This window comes from Camelus bactrianus, chromosome 12 (assembly GCF_048773025.1).
Source record: "Camelus bactrianus isolate YW-2024 breed Bactrian camel chromosome 12, ASM4877302v1, whole genome shotgun sequence".
Lineage (NCBI taxonomy): Eukaryota > Metazoa > Chordata > Mammalia > Artiodactyla > Camelidae > Camelus > Camelus bactrianus.
In genome coordinates this window covers 29,405,038-29,422,831 of record NC_133550.1, presented here as the reverse complement: position 1 = coordinate 29,422,831, position 17,794 = coordinate 29,405,038, and the positions used below count along the sequence as shown (strand labels likewise).

The window sequence follows — 17,794 nt, the reverse complement described above, 5'->3', positions numbered from 1 at the left end:
ATTTCCACCAAAGCATCCCCAGGCAGCTACCGTCAACTCCTTCCAGAGGGCGGCCCTCTGGCCCTCTCCAGCTGTCACTTGCAGGCAAGGAGAGGTTTTTGCACAGTCGGGATGGAGATGGCAGAGGTGGCAGCGGCCTCCTCCAGACCCTGCAGAAAACAGCCATTTCTGCTGCACTCGCTAGTCAAACTGCTGAAGAAAAGCCAGACTTACCTCCTGCCCACCAATGCTCTCTTTCACCTCCACTCATTCTTTTTAATTACAAAAAGTTTTTCTCACATCCTTTTCCAGAGGATCTGGACTGGCCTGGGGACAGAATCCATCTCAGAAAACAAGGAGACCTTCAAGGGCCACAGAACGTGGCGTAACATCAGCCTCATGGCTCCCCTGCCCCCAAATGCTGCAGCTCCTCCTTTATTAAAGAAGAAGCAGGAGTGGAGGGAGGAATCAAGTGATCCTGTAGCCCCTGAGACCTGATCTCAGGCAGCCAGTCATCCCATTTTACAGAAGAGTCAAGTTAGGAATCTTAACAAGGAGTCAGGCCAGAACTCAGCCTTTCTCCCTTCCCGGGATCGTACAGCAATTAGCCGAGGTGATGAAGGATCCCTGAGCTGCTGGAGGAAGCCTGGGGCTGTTCTGGGACTCTTCCTCCTCATAGACCCAAGGCCCCAGGACCCTGTTCTGCAAAGAAGGCAGCAGCAGAGTAGAGTCCCGGTCAGGAAATCCTGCTCCAAAGAGTTCAAAGACTCCCTGGCTCACCTCCCAGGGCCCACTTCTCATAAAGCCTTGACAATGGCCGCCAGAACCATCTCCACGACCATCATATGAACCACAGAGTGGTGTTTTCAGGGTGCCAGGCTCAGCTGAGCAGTAAGGGTCTCTGTCCAGCCTCATGGCAGTCCTGTGGGATGGGCGTCACCAATCCCATTATAAGGATAAAGAAGTCCATGTTCACGGAGGTGTGATGACACATCTAAGGTCACCCAGCCAGCATGGGATAGAGCCAGGATTCAAATTTAGGTCAGCCTCGCCCCCAAGGGCCATGCTCAAAGCTGCTATAACCGCAACACCTCCAGGTAGGTGTTTTAGCTTCTACATGTTTTATGATAATTTTCCCTTGCCTCCTTTAGCTCTTTACTCAAATATCTTGTTTTTTCAATTGCCCTCAACGCTCCTTTTCCCCTTCCCTGCTTTAGTTTTCTCTGCAATACCCATCATCATTCAACATATTACTTATTTTACTTTTGTACTATATTGTTTCGGCCCCCTCAGTTTGAATGCAGTCCCCATGAAATCACAGACTTTTGTGTTTTTTTGTCACTGTCACATCTCCAGCATCAACTGAAAAGGGTTGGCCCATGGCAGACATTCGAAAGATATTTGTAAGTCAAAGATACTGAGTGAATCCATCTCTCGTATTGTCAATGGCTTCTTGGATGTCCCTACACTATAAACTTTTTGAGGACAGGGATTGTATCAAATTCACCTCCACACAGCCCCAGAACAGAGCAAAGGGGTTTATTCTGGGTGTGGGGATGAATGAAAGGGATGCTTTGACATTCCTCTCATCTCCCTCAACCTCTAGCTCAGACATGCACAATCTCCTTCATGGTCCACTGCAAAACCCTCCTCCCTGGCCTCCCTGTGTCCAAGTAGGTCTTCTCCAAATCCATTTCCATAGCATATAGTGTCAGAGACTTTTTTTTTAAACACAGATCTGACCACATCACTGCCCTCAAACACAGCAGTTGCTCCTCGATGTATGTCCAAGCTCTTCCTCGCAGCCTTGAGACCCTTTCTGCCCAAGCCAGCAGCAGCTCCAGCTTCCTCTCACACCGTGGTGCCCTTTCATAGTATCTTCACTAACTCTCATCTGCTTTCCTGCCACACGGTCTTATATCTTTGCCCATGCTGTTCCCATGTCCTGGAATTCCATCCTCTTTCAGTCTCCTCTAAGCCCTGTTCCTTATCCCATTGGGTTAGTGAACTTTACTCATCTCTCAAAACTCAGCTCAGATGCTCCTCATTCAGGATGCGTCCCTCAAACTCCCTCTCTCCCTCTGCCAAAGGAAACTTCAAAACTCTCCCAGATGACGTACCTTCTTCTGCATTGTTTGGAGGTCTTTTGCTCAGCAAACTCAATCCCCCGACCGCTATGGACTGAATGTTTGTGTCCCCCCCCCCCAGATTCACATATTGAAGCCCTGACCCCAATGTGATATTAGGAGATGGGGCCTCTGGGAGGTGATTAGGTCACCAGGGTGGAGCCCTCATGATGGGATTGTGCCCTTTTTAGAAGAGACACGAGAGACAGCTTGTGTCCTCTCTCTCTGCTTTCCACCATGTGAGGACATAACAAGAAGATGGCCATCTGTAAATCAGGAATCAGACTCTCACTGGAACCCAAGCACACTGGCACCCTGATTGCAGACTTCCCAGGTTCCAGAACTGTGAGAAATAAATGTCTGTTGTTTAAGCATTCAGTCTACGGTCATTTGTTACAGCAGCCAGAACTTACTAAGACAACCACACAGTTGAGAACCTTGAAATAAGTGGAGAAAAGGCCCCAGGCCCACTAATTTACAGCACCTTTTCTTATACTTTACAAAAGGAGAAAAGCCCTTTAGTCAGGCCCTATTGATTCTTCCTGAGGAAACAATGCATTTACATTTGGTCATTTGCCTTCCCTGACTTCAGCCAAACAGACACAGTAACTCAGGAAGAATTCTGCAGGAGGAAAGTACACTGGCTACTTGAAGCAGAGGAAGTTGGGCAGAACGACAGATTTAGAAGAACTCTAAAAACATAATAACCTAGGGTCATCTAGTATAAGGGCAAACAGTCCCACATATAACAACAACTTTTAGGGGCATCATGTATTATAATATTTTATGTTGCTCTTTCAAACCTCAAAAAAGGTGTACCATACAGTTATTAACTAGACAAGAAAGAATAAAAATAGCAAGTTTTAACCCAAAGGCTAAAATCAGAAAAGAAAAATGTTTGTAACATAAAGCTTTATTACTGAAATAATCCCTACATAAAATAACCCTAAGAATAATACACAATGGTGACACAGTAATTTTGCATGTGTGTTCTTGCTGCTATTACTACTTCTCCTCCTCACACTCTGCAGATGCCCTGGAGGGATTATGCAGCATAATAGTTAAAAGCGTGGGCTTTGAAGTCAAAACTACCTGGGTTAATATCCCAGCTCTCCTATTTCCCAGCACTGTGACCTTAGGCCTGTCATTCATCTTTCTGCATCTCACTTTCCTCATCCTAAAACAGGGATAATAATTCTATCTCATTCATAGGCTTGTTGTGAGAACGAAATGGGTTAATTCACATAAAGTGCTTTGAACAAGGCTTGGCACACAGCGAGTGTGCAATAAGTTAGCAGTTTAGCCACAGGAAAATGTGGCTCTAGCATCCTAGGAAAGCAGGTAGGTGATGTGCGGGAAGGAGATGCAGAGTCTGAGCTCTGAGGAAGGCCTGTAGTAGGACTGGGTATAGGGTACCCTGCAGCAAATCTCTGCACACTCCACCCAAGCCAGCACAGCAGGCCCTCTGCACACTGGCTCTTGGTCTGCCTGGTACATTTCACCTTGATAGGCCTCTGGTTAGTAACAGGGGAGCAGATGAGTTGCTGCAATTCCTTTAGACTCATGGAGCACAGGAAGTCACATGACTTCACCCATCACTAAGCAGACATGTATCTTTGGTCAATGATCACCATCATCACCCAACCTATATTTCCTCTTGGCTCCAGCCATTCTTTATCATTCTTCCAAGCTTCTGCTTCTGCTTTTCCCTCTGTCTGACTGCCCTTTCCCTAGCTTTCTCCAAGTCAGAATTCCGACTAAACACTGACACTCCACCTCAAACACCACTTCTTCTTTCTGTGAGGTCTCCCCAGCTAGCTCCCCCGGGATTTCTCATAGTTTGGTAGGCCAATCACCTACACAGAATGATTTCTGGTGCTTGCTGACCACAGACTTCCTACTTTGGAGGGAGCCCAGCCAACTGCACTGTTACCAACCTCCCCAGCTGACTCCAACACACACTGAAGTTTAGAGCGGCTGCCCAGAGAGCTGGCCTTGCACAAGTTACACTTAGCAATTTCTCTGTCACCTGGGGTCCCCTAGTACTTTCCATGTGACCTCTGGGAGCATACCTGATCATGTTCCAGATGAACTGCTTATAGTACATCTCCCCTCACTAGACTGTGAGCTACTTGAGGGCAGAAACCATGCCTAGATTTTATTTAAATTCTCAGTGCCTCCAGCAACGTTGCCATTCTTGACTCCTCTTTTCCTTCACATTCCATCCATCACCAAGTTCAGATGGTTCCACTTTCAAAAGAGTTTTTTGGATCACTTCTAACCTCTCCCACCCCGATGACCTTAGTCCAAACTACCGTCATTTCTGCCCATGAACTACTGCAATAGTCCACTCACTGATCCTTCTGTTTCACCCATTCTCTACAGCTTCCTTTCCACACAGCATTCTGAATGATTTATTAAAAATAAATCACTTAGGTTGTTTCCATGGAAACAGAAAAGAAAAGAAAATAGAACTTATTTACAAAACAGAGACTCACATAGAAAACAAACTTATGCTTACTGGGGGGTAAGGGGATGGGAAGGGATAAATTGGGAGTTCAAGATTTGCAGATACTAACTAATATATATGTAATAGACAAACAAGTTCATAGTGTATAGCACAGGGAACTATATTCAATATCTTGTAACTTATGGTGAAAAAAGAATATGAAAACGAACATATGTACATTCATGTATGACTGAAGCATTGTGCCATACACCAGAAATTGACAAAACATTGTAAACTGAATATACTTCAGTAAAAATATATACACAAATAAAAAATCAAACATATACAAATCACACGTTCAAGAAAGCACCAGTATCCAGAAGATACAAAGAACACTCAAAATTCTAGAGTAAGAAACACAAAAGCAACTTTAAAAATGGGTAACAGACCTGAACAGACACTTCACCAAAGAGGATATAAGGATGGCAAAATACACATGAAGAGATATTTAACATCATCTTCCATCAGGGAAATGCAAGTTTAAACCGTGGTGAGATACCACTAAACTATCAGAATGGCTAAAATAAAAAATACTGAAAATGCCAAGTGCTGACAAGAATGCAGGGTAACTGGAACTTTCATACATTACTGATGGCATTGCAAAATGCTATAACCAAGCTGGAAAATAGTTTGGCAGTTTCTTATAAAATTGAATATAAATTTACCATATGTCACAGCAATCCAACTCCTAGGTATTCATTTACCCTAAAGAAGCAAAAATGTACGTTCACATAAAAACCTGAACAGAAATGTTTATAGCAGCTCTATTCATAACTGCCAAAATCTGGAAAGAACCCAAGTAAGTGTCCTTCAAGAGGCGAATGGATAGACAAACTGTGATACGTCTATTCAATGGAATATTAGCCAGCAATAAGAATGAACAAACTATTGATATACCCAACAACATGGATGAATCTCAAAGACATTATGCCAAAGGAAAGAAGCCAGCCTCAGAAGGTTACAGACTACATGATTCCACGTATACAGCATTCTTAAAAGAACAGAATGGTAGTGATGGAAAGTAGAGCTGCAGTTGCCAAATGTAAAGTTGGGAGTCTGTGATTATAAAAGGACAGCAGGAGGGAGGTGTTTGGATGAAGGAACTGTTCTATGTCCTCACTGAGGCATCAGTTCCATGCATCTACATATCTGTTAAAAGTCATAGAACTGTATACCAAAGCAAAGTCAATTTTATCATATGTCAATTAAAAAATAAAATCAATTAAAAGAATAAGCTGGAGAGGGTGTGGAGAAAAGGAAACCCTCCTACATTGCTGGTGGGAATGTAGTTTGGTGCAGCTGTTATGGAAAACAGTATGGAGATTCCCCAAAAGACTAAAAATAGACTTACCATGTGATCCAGCAATCCCACTCCTGGGTATATATCCAGAGGGAACCTTAATTCAAAAAGATACATGCACCCCAATGTTCATAGCAGCACTATTTACAACAGCCAAGAGATGGAAACAACCTAAATGTCCACCAACAGATGACTGGATAAAGAAATTGTGGTATATTCATCCAATGGAATACTACTTAGCCATAAAAAATAATAAAATAATGCCATTTGGAGCAACATGGATGGACCTGGAACTTGTCATTCTAACTGAAGTAAGCCAGAATGAAAATAAAACTACCATATGACATCACTTATACGTGGAATCTAAAAAAAAGACAAATTAAGTTATTTACAAAACAGAAACAGATTCACAGACACAGAAAACAAACTTATGGTTACCAGGTGGGGAAAGGGGTGGAAAGGGATAAATTGGGAGTTCAAGATTTGTAGATACTAACTAATACATATAAAATAGATAAACAACAAATTCATACTGTATAGCACAGGGAACTATATTCAGTATCTTATAGTAACCTAAGGTGAAAAAGAATATGAAAATGAACATATATGGGAGGGTATAGCTCAGTAGTAGAGCGTGTGCTTAGCATGCATGAAGTCCTGGGTTCAATCCCCAGTACTGCCATTAATAAATAAATAAACCTAGTTGCCTCTCCCACAAAAAAAAAAAAAAAAGAAAATGAACATATATATGTTCATGTATGACTGAAGCATTATGCTATACACCAGAAATTGACACAACATTGTAAACTGACTATACTTCAATAAAATATTTTTTTAAAAAGAGTAAGTCAAACCATGTAATCTCCTTGTTCAAAGCCTCTGCCTTAGAAAAGAATCCAAATCTCCCTCCACAGCCCATGAGTCCCCACCAGATCTGGTTTCAGGTACCTCTCGGGTCACATCTTCTCAAACTCTCCCTTCTTGTGCCTCTCCACCTACCCTGAGACTCACTCACTGTTCCTTCTGTCTGGGATTCTCTTCCACAGATATTTCTGAAACCTACTTTGAAACTTCCTTCAGGCCTCTGCTAAAATATCAACTTCTCAAAGAGATCTTCTTTAACTGGCTTTGCTATAATGGCATTTTCTACGTCCTTAAAACTGTTTCATTTTTCTTCATGGCACTCATCACTAACTGACGTTACACAATGTATGTGCTTTATAGTTATTTTCTGTTTTCCCACCAGGATATAAGATCCATGAGGGAATGCAGCTTGTCTATACTGTTCATCAATATACCTTCAGCATCTAGGACACTGCCTATCAGAAGATAAGAGCTCCATAAATATTTGTTAAATGGATGAATGAATAAATCCAAGAGATGAACATTCAATGATGAAATTCCCAAAGCTCTGAACTTGGAGACATACTTTGGCTTCTTTGTAGCATCCGTCAAATCACCTGCCCACTTGGTCCCTGAGTAAAGCAACCCTAGCCCAGAATATTTAAGTCAGTTATTGGTGCTTTAAAAATGAATTAAGCTCAATATTTCCCTTCTAAGTGCAGTTTCCCAGTGTTTGGTTAGGTAACTGGCATAAGGATGGGCTAGGATGGAGCAAGGCTTCAAGCACACACATTCTTAAGAGTAATGCCACTTGGGGTTTCCTAAGGGCTCGTAAAAAGCTGTCTAGAAGTGCTACAAACGTGGGCAAAGAAGTTGGAGGTGAGATTAAAGAAAGAAAAAAAGATACCACCTCTCCTCAACACCTTCCCAAGGAGAAGGAATAAATTAGCATTTATAGGACACCCACTCTACATGTTCCAGGCACCTTCTAAAGGTTCTCATTTAATCCTCCATCCACTCTTCAAGGTGGGGTCTACTGATATCATTTTCATAAGTGAAAAAACTCAAACACAGAGGTTAGGTAATGTGTCCAATGTCATACTAGAATAGGTAATGTCTGGTGCTTTGAACTCAAGTCTGTGTAGCATCCAGTCTCATTCTTTTTCCACCTTGGGTTTTAGAAGCAAAATTCAGAGGCACAAGGGTGAGCACTGTCTAGAGGAGCCAAACAGATATGCAACCTGTAGTAGGAAACGCCAACCTGGACACAGCTGTCCAGTTTCTTCACTAAAAGTTTTCAAAGACCGGCACTGACAAGTCTGTTAAAGCAAGACACTGATTACCTTCCAGTAAAAGCATACTGAGCATCTACTCTGTATCTGGGTTCAGGGTATCCACAAATATTATTTCACTTCATTTTCATTATCATTAAAAAGGGTTACATGTATGAAGTATTAGAGGTTGTTTATCCAAACACAACAGCATGAGCCCTGCAAGCAAACAAGAACACCTGAGAATTCTCTACTCCCTACTTTATGCCAGTTAGAAATTTCGCAGTCATCTTAAAAACAGAGCAGTATGAAACCCAAACAACTGCATATAAATTTCATTTTGCTACTTCTTTTAGTCTTGGTCAGCGTTTTACACACTAGTTAGCATAGGAATTATTGTTCAGAGCTGCATACACAAAAACTGTATATAGTGCAATTTTTTGGCAATGAAAACATTTTCAAGGGTATTTTGTCTATGAATGATTTCCACCCCTACTATGGCCCTGGGATCTAAACATGAGTAAGATGCAGCTCTGCTCTACCTCTGGCCTCCTCTCATTTACTCCTGCTTGATAGATAATCAAGAAATCTTAGATCTAGAAAGGACGTTAGAGACTAATAAGTGCTATTCTTTGCCAGCACACCAATGCCTAAAGGTTACCACCCACCTCTGATGACAGGGGCAAGGAGGGCAGACTCCTACGCACTAGACCATCAACACAGCCTTCCTCCATTCATCTGCTATCTGCTCCCCTCCAACTTCCACCCACTGCTATGAGCTTTGCTCTCTAGCCCCACAGATTAATTATAACCCCTCTTTCCGATGATAATTGTTAGGATATTTGAAGCCTTTTATTAGGATGATTCTTAACATTATCATGATCAAGAAAAGAGTCACATATCTGCACTGTGCTTTTTAATAATTATTTGATGGTTTTTATTTCTGGGTGTACCTGTCTGCACATGCAAGATACTGACACCCACCTCCCCACGAGGCAGCTCCACCAATTAGGTTCCACATTTTGGGGGCTGTGCCCTGGAAACACGCAGCCTAGTTGGGAAGACAAAGAACAGAGATCACATGTTATGCGGTGTGTTGTTACAGTGGTACAAATTAGGTGTCAGCTACATGCAGAGAGAAGGAGTCAGGGTTGCAGCCCCTCCACTGGGAAAGACTGCTGACCTGTGAGCTAGACTCTCATGAAACACAGCTTGCACCCTGCGTCTCAGGGAAACTGACCAGGTCTCACACTTAGCTTGCTTACCACCCCATCCGTGTCTCAGACACCTGCCACAACGCCAAGCAGGGGCTCAATGAGGCTGACTCCAAACCTCTGGCACTTCACAAGGGCCTGGAGGTAAGAATAACTAAATTCAAATGATCCCAAAGTTCTCACATGAAGGTAAAAAAAAAACTCTTTAATAATAATAATACAACTTTAAACACCTAATGCAAGGAGTCTTGGTCTCCATCCCCTGCCATCTATCGACTCACTGAGTGATACAGAACAGGGAACCTAATTTCTCTAGACCTCCATTTTTCTGGCTATAAATTGAGGGGTCTGGTCCAAAGGACTGTAGGTCCCTTTCAGATCCAGGGACCATCTGCTGTCCCAGACAGTACACTGGACAGAAAATCTAAAACAATCTGGCTGAACTAGTCGATCTGAAAAATCAGTGTGTGATTTCTAATAAAATGAAGAACATGCAAGAAAGCAAAGGTAGATAAGGATTCCAGCTCCAGCCCTTCTGTTATTCTGCCATGTACAGCTGCCCCAGCAGAGGGACCAGCACAGGTTCAAATACCAGTGTCGACATTACTGAGTGATAATTTTGGGACAGTCACTGAACTCCTTCAGCCTTGATTTCCCCATGCATAGATTATTAATTCCACCTCCTCCCAGGTTAACTGGGAGGGTGACATGAGTTAAAACATGTATAAAGCCCCAGCACCCAAAGAATACATGCTCCATGTCCCTTTATGCAAACATCCTTTACCCATTCAATCCACTCAATCAACAGACTCAGATTCTGAAGGCTTCTCATGATCCAGAGCACAGAAAGCCAGGGCAGAAGGGCTCTAAAAGTCAGTGAGTCCAACTCCCTCCTACCTCTGTGACTGACAAAGTAGGGAACTGAGGATCAGAGAGGCACACTGACTTGCTCAGGAACCTACACACACTTCAGCAGCAAAGCTTGACCCAGAACAAAGGGTGGCAGAAGCCAAGGGTCATACAAGACAAGGCTCTGCTCTCCCTAAAGAAAGTGGGGACACTCCACTCATAACCAAATTCTAAAAAATAAAAGTAACAGAATCTTTTAATTATATATTTTTTGGAGGGCTGCAAGAGAGACATAGCATCACAGTTTGTCTACAAAATGCAAGGTTTCCTTGAATTTCTTGTGAAATGAAGGGCAGAGTTTCTCGCTAGCAGCCCTTCCGACTTACTCTGCTCCCCTTTTCCCTCCCCATTTTTACTTTTTTTACTTCGCATCTTGAGGCCAACATGCTGCATCAGCATCCTCTGGGCAAGGTGAGAAGTCTCAGGTTGGGGCAATAATGCAAAACACAAACAGGAAAATCCCACAACTGCACTGCTATTAATACAAAAAGGATCCCCCCCTCACCTCCTAGAACTCCAGCATGGGACAACAAGGATGTGCCCAAATTCACCCATAACTCAAGGGTCAGGGATCCAAAGGTTCTCCCTAAAAGACACGATCAAAATCCCTGAGACCATTTAGGTGTTTCTAGAGAAACCTCAGACCAGAGTCCACCAAGAGCCACTTGCTGATTTGGGAACACTGAAGAGAGAGCTCAGACAAGATAAGGAGGGGCCTGGGTTACAGCTGACTCCAGGGAGAGAGTACTAACCCAATGTTCCCCCTCTGCCTCAGATTACCAGAGAAAAGCATTTCCCTTCCAGAAGCACTGGGCTGAAAGCTACACCAAGAGCATGCTTGTGGTTAACTCCGGACAGCACACTCCCCAGCCAGTGCTCCCTAATCCAAGCTTCACACTGAATACTGGAGCAAACAGACACAGAGAGACCCAGCTCACACCGCATGTGGGGGCAGCTTTGCCTGACCTATTCCCTCCCACTGCCCCATGGCTCCTCTCTGCCAGGCCCACTCTTCTTTCCAAAACCCTGGGCTCACCTCCTAGTTCAGAGGATCCCGCCAGGTTGAACAATACTCAGAAGCAGGTGGCCATTTAGTAATTCATCCAGTGGGACCTCTGTAGGCCAGAGTAGCTGAAGCTGTGCCAGTCCCCAGTGGCAAGGAGAGACTGCAGTGTTGAACTTTGAAAGGGTTCTCTCTTCTCTGAGCAATCCTGATCACCCTCCTCCACCTCCTCCTCCTCCTTCTCTCCCTCCTCCTCCTTCTCTTCCTCCTCCTTCTTCTCTCCCTCCTCCTCCTCCTCCTCCTCTCCCTCCTCCTCCCTCTCCGTAGTACTATGGAGACATGTGCTCCGCTTGGGAGGAGGTAAGGAGGAAGGTGCAGCTGTTTATTGAAAGAAGGGCAACAACCAGCTGAGCCATGCTACACACTCACACCTAGCAGCAGAGGAATGGAGGAAAAATAGCTCTATCTGCTACCACAGAGTATTAACCCTTGGGCTGCAGCTTTGCTCCCCACACAGCTGAAGCGAAAGAAACAATACACTTAACCAATGGAGTGTCAGCCAAAGACATTACATCATCGGTCAGCATCGTCATTGGCTAATAATTCCTAGAAGACAATATTCTGCTTCTAGGTGCTTAACTCTTTCATGCACATCATAGCAAAGACACAAGCATTTGATCTAAACCAATGGCTCCTGGACCTTGCTTTTATCAGGACCATCTAGGGTGCTTTCTACACATACAGATCACTATGTCCCAATCCAAACCATTTAAATCAGATTCTTCAGAGGGAGCATGGACTTCTGTATTTTAAACAGGGTACAGAGTACAGAGACCACTGGTCTACTCAGAAAGTCTTCCTTCCCAAAAGATAAAAGAGACAACATTTTTCTGAGCATTTATTATGTGCCCAATACATTGCTACATCATCTCATTTATTTCCTGCACTAAACAGTGGATGTGACTGGCTCCATTTCACAAGCATAAAAAGTAAGGTTCAGAGAGACTATCATTTACTCAGAGATGGAGCCCGGCTTTGAAAGCCAGGCTATTTGCACCGAACCTTGCTACTCCTTTGAAGCTTCCACTTGAAATAAAACCAAGCTATTTGTCTGCTTATTGCCTCTGGGGTTACAGAAAAGACAGATGCTCTGGATAAGCTGGAAAATGCCAGTAACATCAGAAGAAATGGGGAATGAAGAGAATGGGGAATTCCCATAGCAGGTGTTCAGGGATCATAAACCCTCCAGAGAATTATTCTGTTTTTTAGGCTCAATCCTTCTGCTTCTGCTGTAAATCTCTGCTTAGTTGTCACTATCTCTAGGAAGCTTCCTCCCACTTCCAAACCTGGGATAGATGCCCCTGCTCCAAGCTCCTGTAGTCCCCTGTATCAGTTGGCTGCAGCTGCTTGTTTACTAGGTAAATTTCACAAGATTAGAGCCATTTCTACCTTCACCAACATATACCCAGCTACAGTGCCTGCCACATGTGAGTACTCAATTAGGACTGTGGAAAGAAAGAAGAGAGGGAGGGAGGGAATGAGGAAGGAAGGGAAGGTCTTTGCTAAAGTTCTAAATAGCATCTGAGGTGGGAAAGGCAAAGGATTGGAAGCCAGCAGAACCACATGAACAAACTGTCTGACCTTGGGTAAGTTCATTTCTTGGTTTCCTCAACTGAAAATGAGAACAGCAGCACTCTTCTCATAGATGGTTATGAGGATCAAGTTACAGAATGATCCTGGGTTGGATTGCTCCTCTACACTCCTCCCCTAGAACTCACCCATTTTGTTGGCTGACATCTGCTGACAACTCCCTTATTGATCTCTTCAGCCTAGATGCACCCCTTAGTCTCCATGTGGATGTCTTCTGGGCATCCTTAAGAGAGCATTTGATTTTTCTCCTCAACCACAATCTGTTTCTTACCCAGGATCCTCCACTCTGTGACTGGTACTCCATCCACTCAATCTTTTTTTTTTTTTTTGATAATTGAGGTGAAATTCATATAACATAGAATTAACTATTTTAAAGTATACAATTCAATAGCATTTAGTACATTCCTAATATTGGGCAAATACCACCTCTGTCTAGCTCCAAAACATTTTCATCGCTACAAAAGGAAACAACTTACCCTTTAAGCAGTCATGTCCCATTCACCCTGCCTCTTCCCCCACCCACCAGAGCCCCCAGCAAACACCAATCTGCTTTCTGTCTCCATGGATTTGACTATTCTGAATATTTCATATAAATGGAATCATATAATATGTAACCTTTTGTGTCTGGCTTCTTTCATGCCACATGTTTTCAAGGTTCATTCACATGGTAGTATGTATCAGTATGTCATTCCTTTTTATGGCTGAGTAATATTCCATTGTAAGTATTTACTACATCCATTCCCTTGTTGATAGACATTTGGTATCCACCCAATCTTAAGCCATACACCTGAGGGTCATCCTTGCTCCTTCCCTTTCCTGTACTCCTGATATCTCAACGCATCAGTAAATTCTGTCCATTTTACACCCAAAATACAGCTCCAGTCCTTCTACTTTTCCAACACCATTGCTACCTTGCAGCGAGGACACCAACATCCCTCTCACCATACTCCTAATTTGTGACACGATCCCATTCTCCCTAATCCATTTTTCACCTGGTAGCTACATAAACTACATCATCCATTCACTTCAGCAACAGTTACTGAGCACTTTTCTTCATGGAGCTTGTCACCTAGAGGTATGACAGACAACAAATAAACAAATACATATTATAACACCAGGTCATCACTCGGCTTAAAAATCCTTCACTGACTTTTCATTGCACTTTGAGTAAAATCCAGGCTCAGCATGACCTTCCAAGGCCCCATCTATTTCTCCAAACTCATCTCGGGCTGCTCCCTAATCATGCTGGGCTCCATTCCCTGACCTCATGGTCCTTGAACAAGCTGTTCCCTCTGCCTCCTGATCTTGGCATTGCTGGATCTTTCTCATCCCTCAGATCTCAATGTAAAATATCACTTCTCGGTTATATCACTCTGTTAAGCATATCTACCCTTCATTCATTTCACTCACTCAAGCGATATGTACCAAACACTGTGCTGGAATAAAGTGATATATGATCTCCTGGAGCCTTCAGTCTAGTGGGGAGGAACAATGACAGGGAAATATATAAAGTGGATAAGCAAGTGAGATGAAGGGGGCATAAAAGGGAGGGGGTCTGCTTTGTACAAGATGGTCCAAAAGGCCTTTCTGAGGAGGTTATATTGGAAGTGAAGGATGAGAAAGAGTCAATTGGGAAGGGGGCTATCACTCTCTATCACACTGTAGCTATACAATGCCATGTTCCACCCCTCAAACTTTGCTTTGAAGGAATCAAAGCATTTAATGTTGGTCTCTGTCTCCCCTAACAGACTGAACTGTATTCCCAGCACCTAAGACAGTGCCTATCATTTAGGAGGCACTCAGTGAACAATGGTGAATTAATTATTGATAAATAAATTGATTAATTAATCAATCCACCAATGAAATCACTTCTCAGAGCATAACAAGTCATATGGTTTTTGCTGTTATTGTTACTGATATTATTTTATGACAAAAGGACACCTACTCTGTTGGGTTTTAGAAAACACTGGGTTGACGTAAAATAAGAATAAAAGTACCTAACTTGGAGTATTACTGGATAACTAGGAAAGAACACATATGCATAACAGACCCTCAATCATAGTCATTGTGCCCATTATTATGAAAGATTCTTTCCTCACAGAAACTGATTTACTCAACTAAAACTCCAAAATCCATTTTCAGATGCAGTCAGGAAGATTAACGCGTGAAAGAAATGAATGCTTTTTAAATGCCTGTGCCCAGTGCAAAGTACTTTCTGTCAGTTATTTCTTTCACTTCCCAAACTCATCCTGTGAGGTGGCTGCCATGGTACAGCTCTCAATCTCCCTCCAAGACCAAGGCACCTCTCACTCCCCCATGCCAGCTGCCAGGACTGTTGGCTGCGCACAGCTCACAGCTGAGTTCCTCTTCAGGAACTGTCCTGCTGAAGGGACACCCAAAGTTATGTCTCCTTCCCTGGGGGGCAGCCTGCACCCACTGGCTGGTCAACATGGGGTTTCAAAGGCCTGGCCCCCTGCTTCAAGAGCTCAACTGAGGTCTCCCTTGCTCTGCATCACAGATCAACTTCTCCCTCTGCCCCGTCCCAGACCATGCCCCAAGAATCCTCCTACACACAATTCTCAGAGTCTCCGAGTCTTTTCCAGGGAACCCAACCCTCTGGGGATGATGATTTCCTTTTAAATCAGAAAACTGAAGTACAGAAAGGTTAATAATGTCCCCAAGGCACAGGACTAAAGGACTTTCTGGTCTGATTCCCTGGCAAGACTGCTCTTCACCACAGCCTCTAACAGCTGAGGCTGTGTCTCTGTGAGGCAGAAAGAGGAGCCTAGGAAGAGAGGAAAACCAGAAGATCAGAAAAGACAAGCACACAACCCTCCATAGGCCATCCCTGATGACAAGGTCAAGGTCAAAGCCTCCAGGAACAATATAAAAATGACCTGCAGGTTGCAGAGGCAAGCGTCACATGGGCAACATCTCCCCCCCTAAATGATCCATGCCTGGAAGCCAAGGAGCTGGGCTCCTGGGCAGATGGGGCTGCCTTTAGGGGCCAGAGTATTTGTAGCCACATGCAAAATATTAACTACAACTTATCAGCTTTCTACTGCTCCAATCTCCATCCATTTTCCACAGAGCTGCCAGAATTCTTCCACTGTTCTCCCTGACCCCGGGTCAAAATTCTAAAAAGCCTAAGGCTGCATTTTAAGGTCTGTGCATATTTTAGCTCTTGCCATGTTGACAGCTCATTTCCTACCCACAAAAGCCCTGGTCCTATTTGATTAGCTGATAAGAGGATTGTCTGATGTTCTAAGTCAGGATACTGAGGATACTGGACTTTTTCAGTTTCTTTACCTTTGCACAAGAAAATCTATCTGGAATTCCTGCTATCCCATCACCCCACCCCACCTCCCAATCCACACAGCTTTCAGTCTGGCTAACTCTTCTACTCTCCTAGTCCCCACTCAACAGTCATCTCCTCTCTGAAGCCTTCCTGTATTGCTCATGGTTCTCTCCACCTCGTGTCCCCTGTACTACAGTGCACTATACCTATTCCTCCTTTTGTCCTTCTTAGCCCCAAGGGCTCCTGCAAGGCCCCTCTTCCTGACGATAGGGCTTAACTCAGTTTCTGGCACACAACAGAAGCCCAGTAAATGCTGAATAAATACACAGGGCGCTGTATCAAGTGCTAGTCTCTGCTCCTAGTTTGGCCAGGGAACTGCTCTGAGACTTTTTTCCCCCGGAGCCCCAGAAGGCCTGTAAATACGAAATGGCATGACAAATCTGACCACCAGCCCCGGGGCAACAGGTCATAAAGCGCCTGAAGGCCTAGGCAGAGCAGAAGTCCAAGCTCTGCAGTCGCCAGCTCCCTACAAGCTCTTCCCGGGCCCAAGCGCAGGGTGATTATCTTAGAAGCCACTGTACTGAGCCCCTCTGGCTCCCGGGCTCCTCAGGCATTCCTTCACGCGGACTTCTCTGTCCTAGCGTCTGCCCCAGGACCGGGCAGCAGCACCCGGGGTTCTGAAGAAGGGAGGCGCCGCGGCTCCTCGCCTCCCTGCAGGGCCGCTCCGCGCTCCCGCATCCCGCGGGCACAGAGCCTGAGAGCCCAGGGACGCAGCCGGGAGCGAGGACGCCACCAGCAGCCCCGGCGGGTGGGGCGGGGACTCCCCGCTGCTAGAAGCCCCACAAAGTCTACTTCGCTTCGGGGTCTGCTTACCGTGCGAGCCGCCAAGAACCCAGAGCCCGGTGAGTACGCTGACCGCGAGGCCCGCTGACTGAGCCGCTTCGTGCCGGAGCTCAGCCTCTGCACCCTCAGGCGCACGAGCTTCTCCCCTAGCGTCCCGGGCTCCCCGTGCAGCGGAGCCCTATTGGCTCGGGCAGCCAGGCCCCGCCCACGGACGGCCCCGCCCCTGCCGCCCCTACCGCCCCTGCCGCTACCCCCCCACCCCCACCCGGTTCCTCACAGCTTCCAGCCCGGGAATGTGCTTCTAGACTCAGCTCGTACCTGCCTCAGGCAGCCGTGAAAAGTAATAATTCTCGATCCCAAGAGCGTCTTAGACGCGCCTCGGGGAGTGCGAAGAGTGCAGTGTCCGTGGAAGCCAGCTTTGAGAAAATCACCTGACCTCCCTGTTCCTCAGGAGGCTTCTTCAGAAATCCCACAGCAACTGTCTGAGGCCGTGTGCGAGGCACTTAGCGCCAGGGGTGCATCAGGGAGCAAGGCAAAGTCTATTTTTCCCTCATGGAGCTTGCGTGAGGTGAGGGTCCGGACAAATAAACAAGATAATGCCAGGTTGTTACGAGCACGGAGCGCGGGAGGTGATTATAAATAAGAAAGGGGCCGGGAATGCTATAAGTGGGATGGTCTCTGAGGCCACTTTGAACTAGGAGATGAAAGGGCTGGAGGGAGAGCGTTACTGACTGGAGGCAGCAAATGCACGGTCGTTCTGAGGCCTGAACCGTAAAGACTAGGGTGGCCCAAGATAGCACGCGGAAAGTGAACCACGGCCAGAGAGGCGGACGGGAACTAAACCTCCCA

At 45.0% G+C, this 17,794-nt stretch overlaps 1 protein-coding gene across 1 annotated transcript in view; it reads right to left on the bottom strand.

Moving 5' to 3' along the window:
- SYN3 (synapsin III) overlaps positions 1–17,096 on the bottom strand; it is a 447,670-nt gene extending 430,574 nt beyond the window's left edge. The window contains exon 1 of the mRNA XM_074375107.1: positions 16,976–17,096. The gene's annotated coding sequence lies outside the window, so the exon portion shown is untranslated. The remainder of the gene's footprint in view (positions 1–16,975) is intronic.
- Positions 17,097–17,794: the final 698 nt, after the last annotated feature.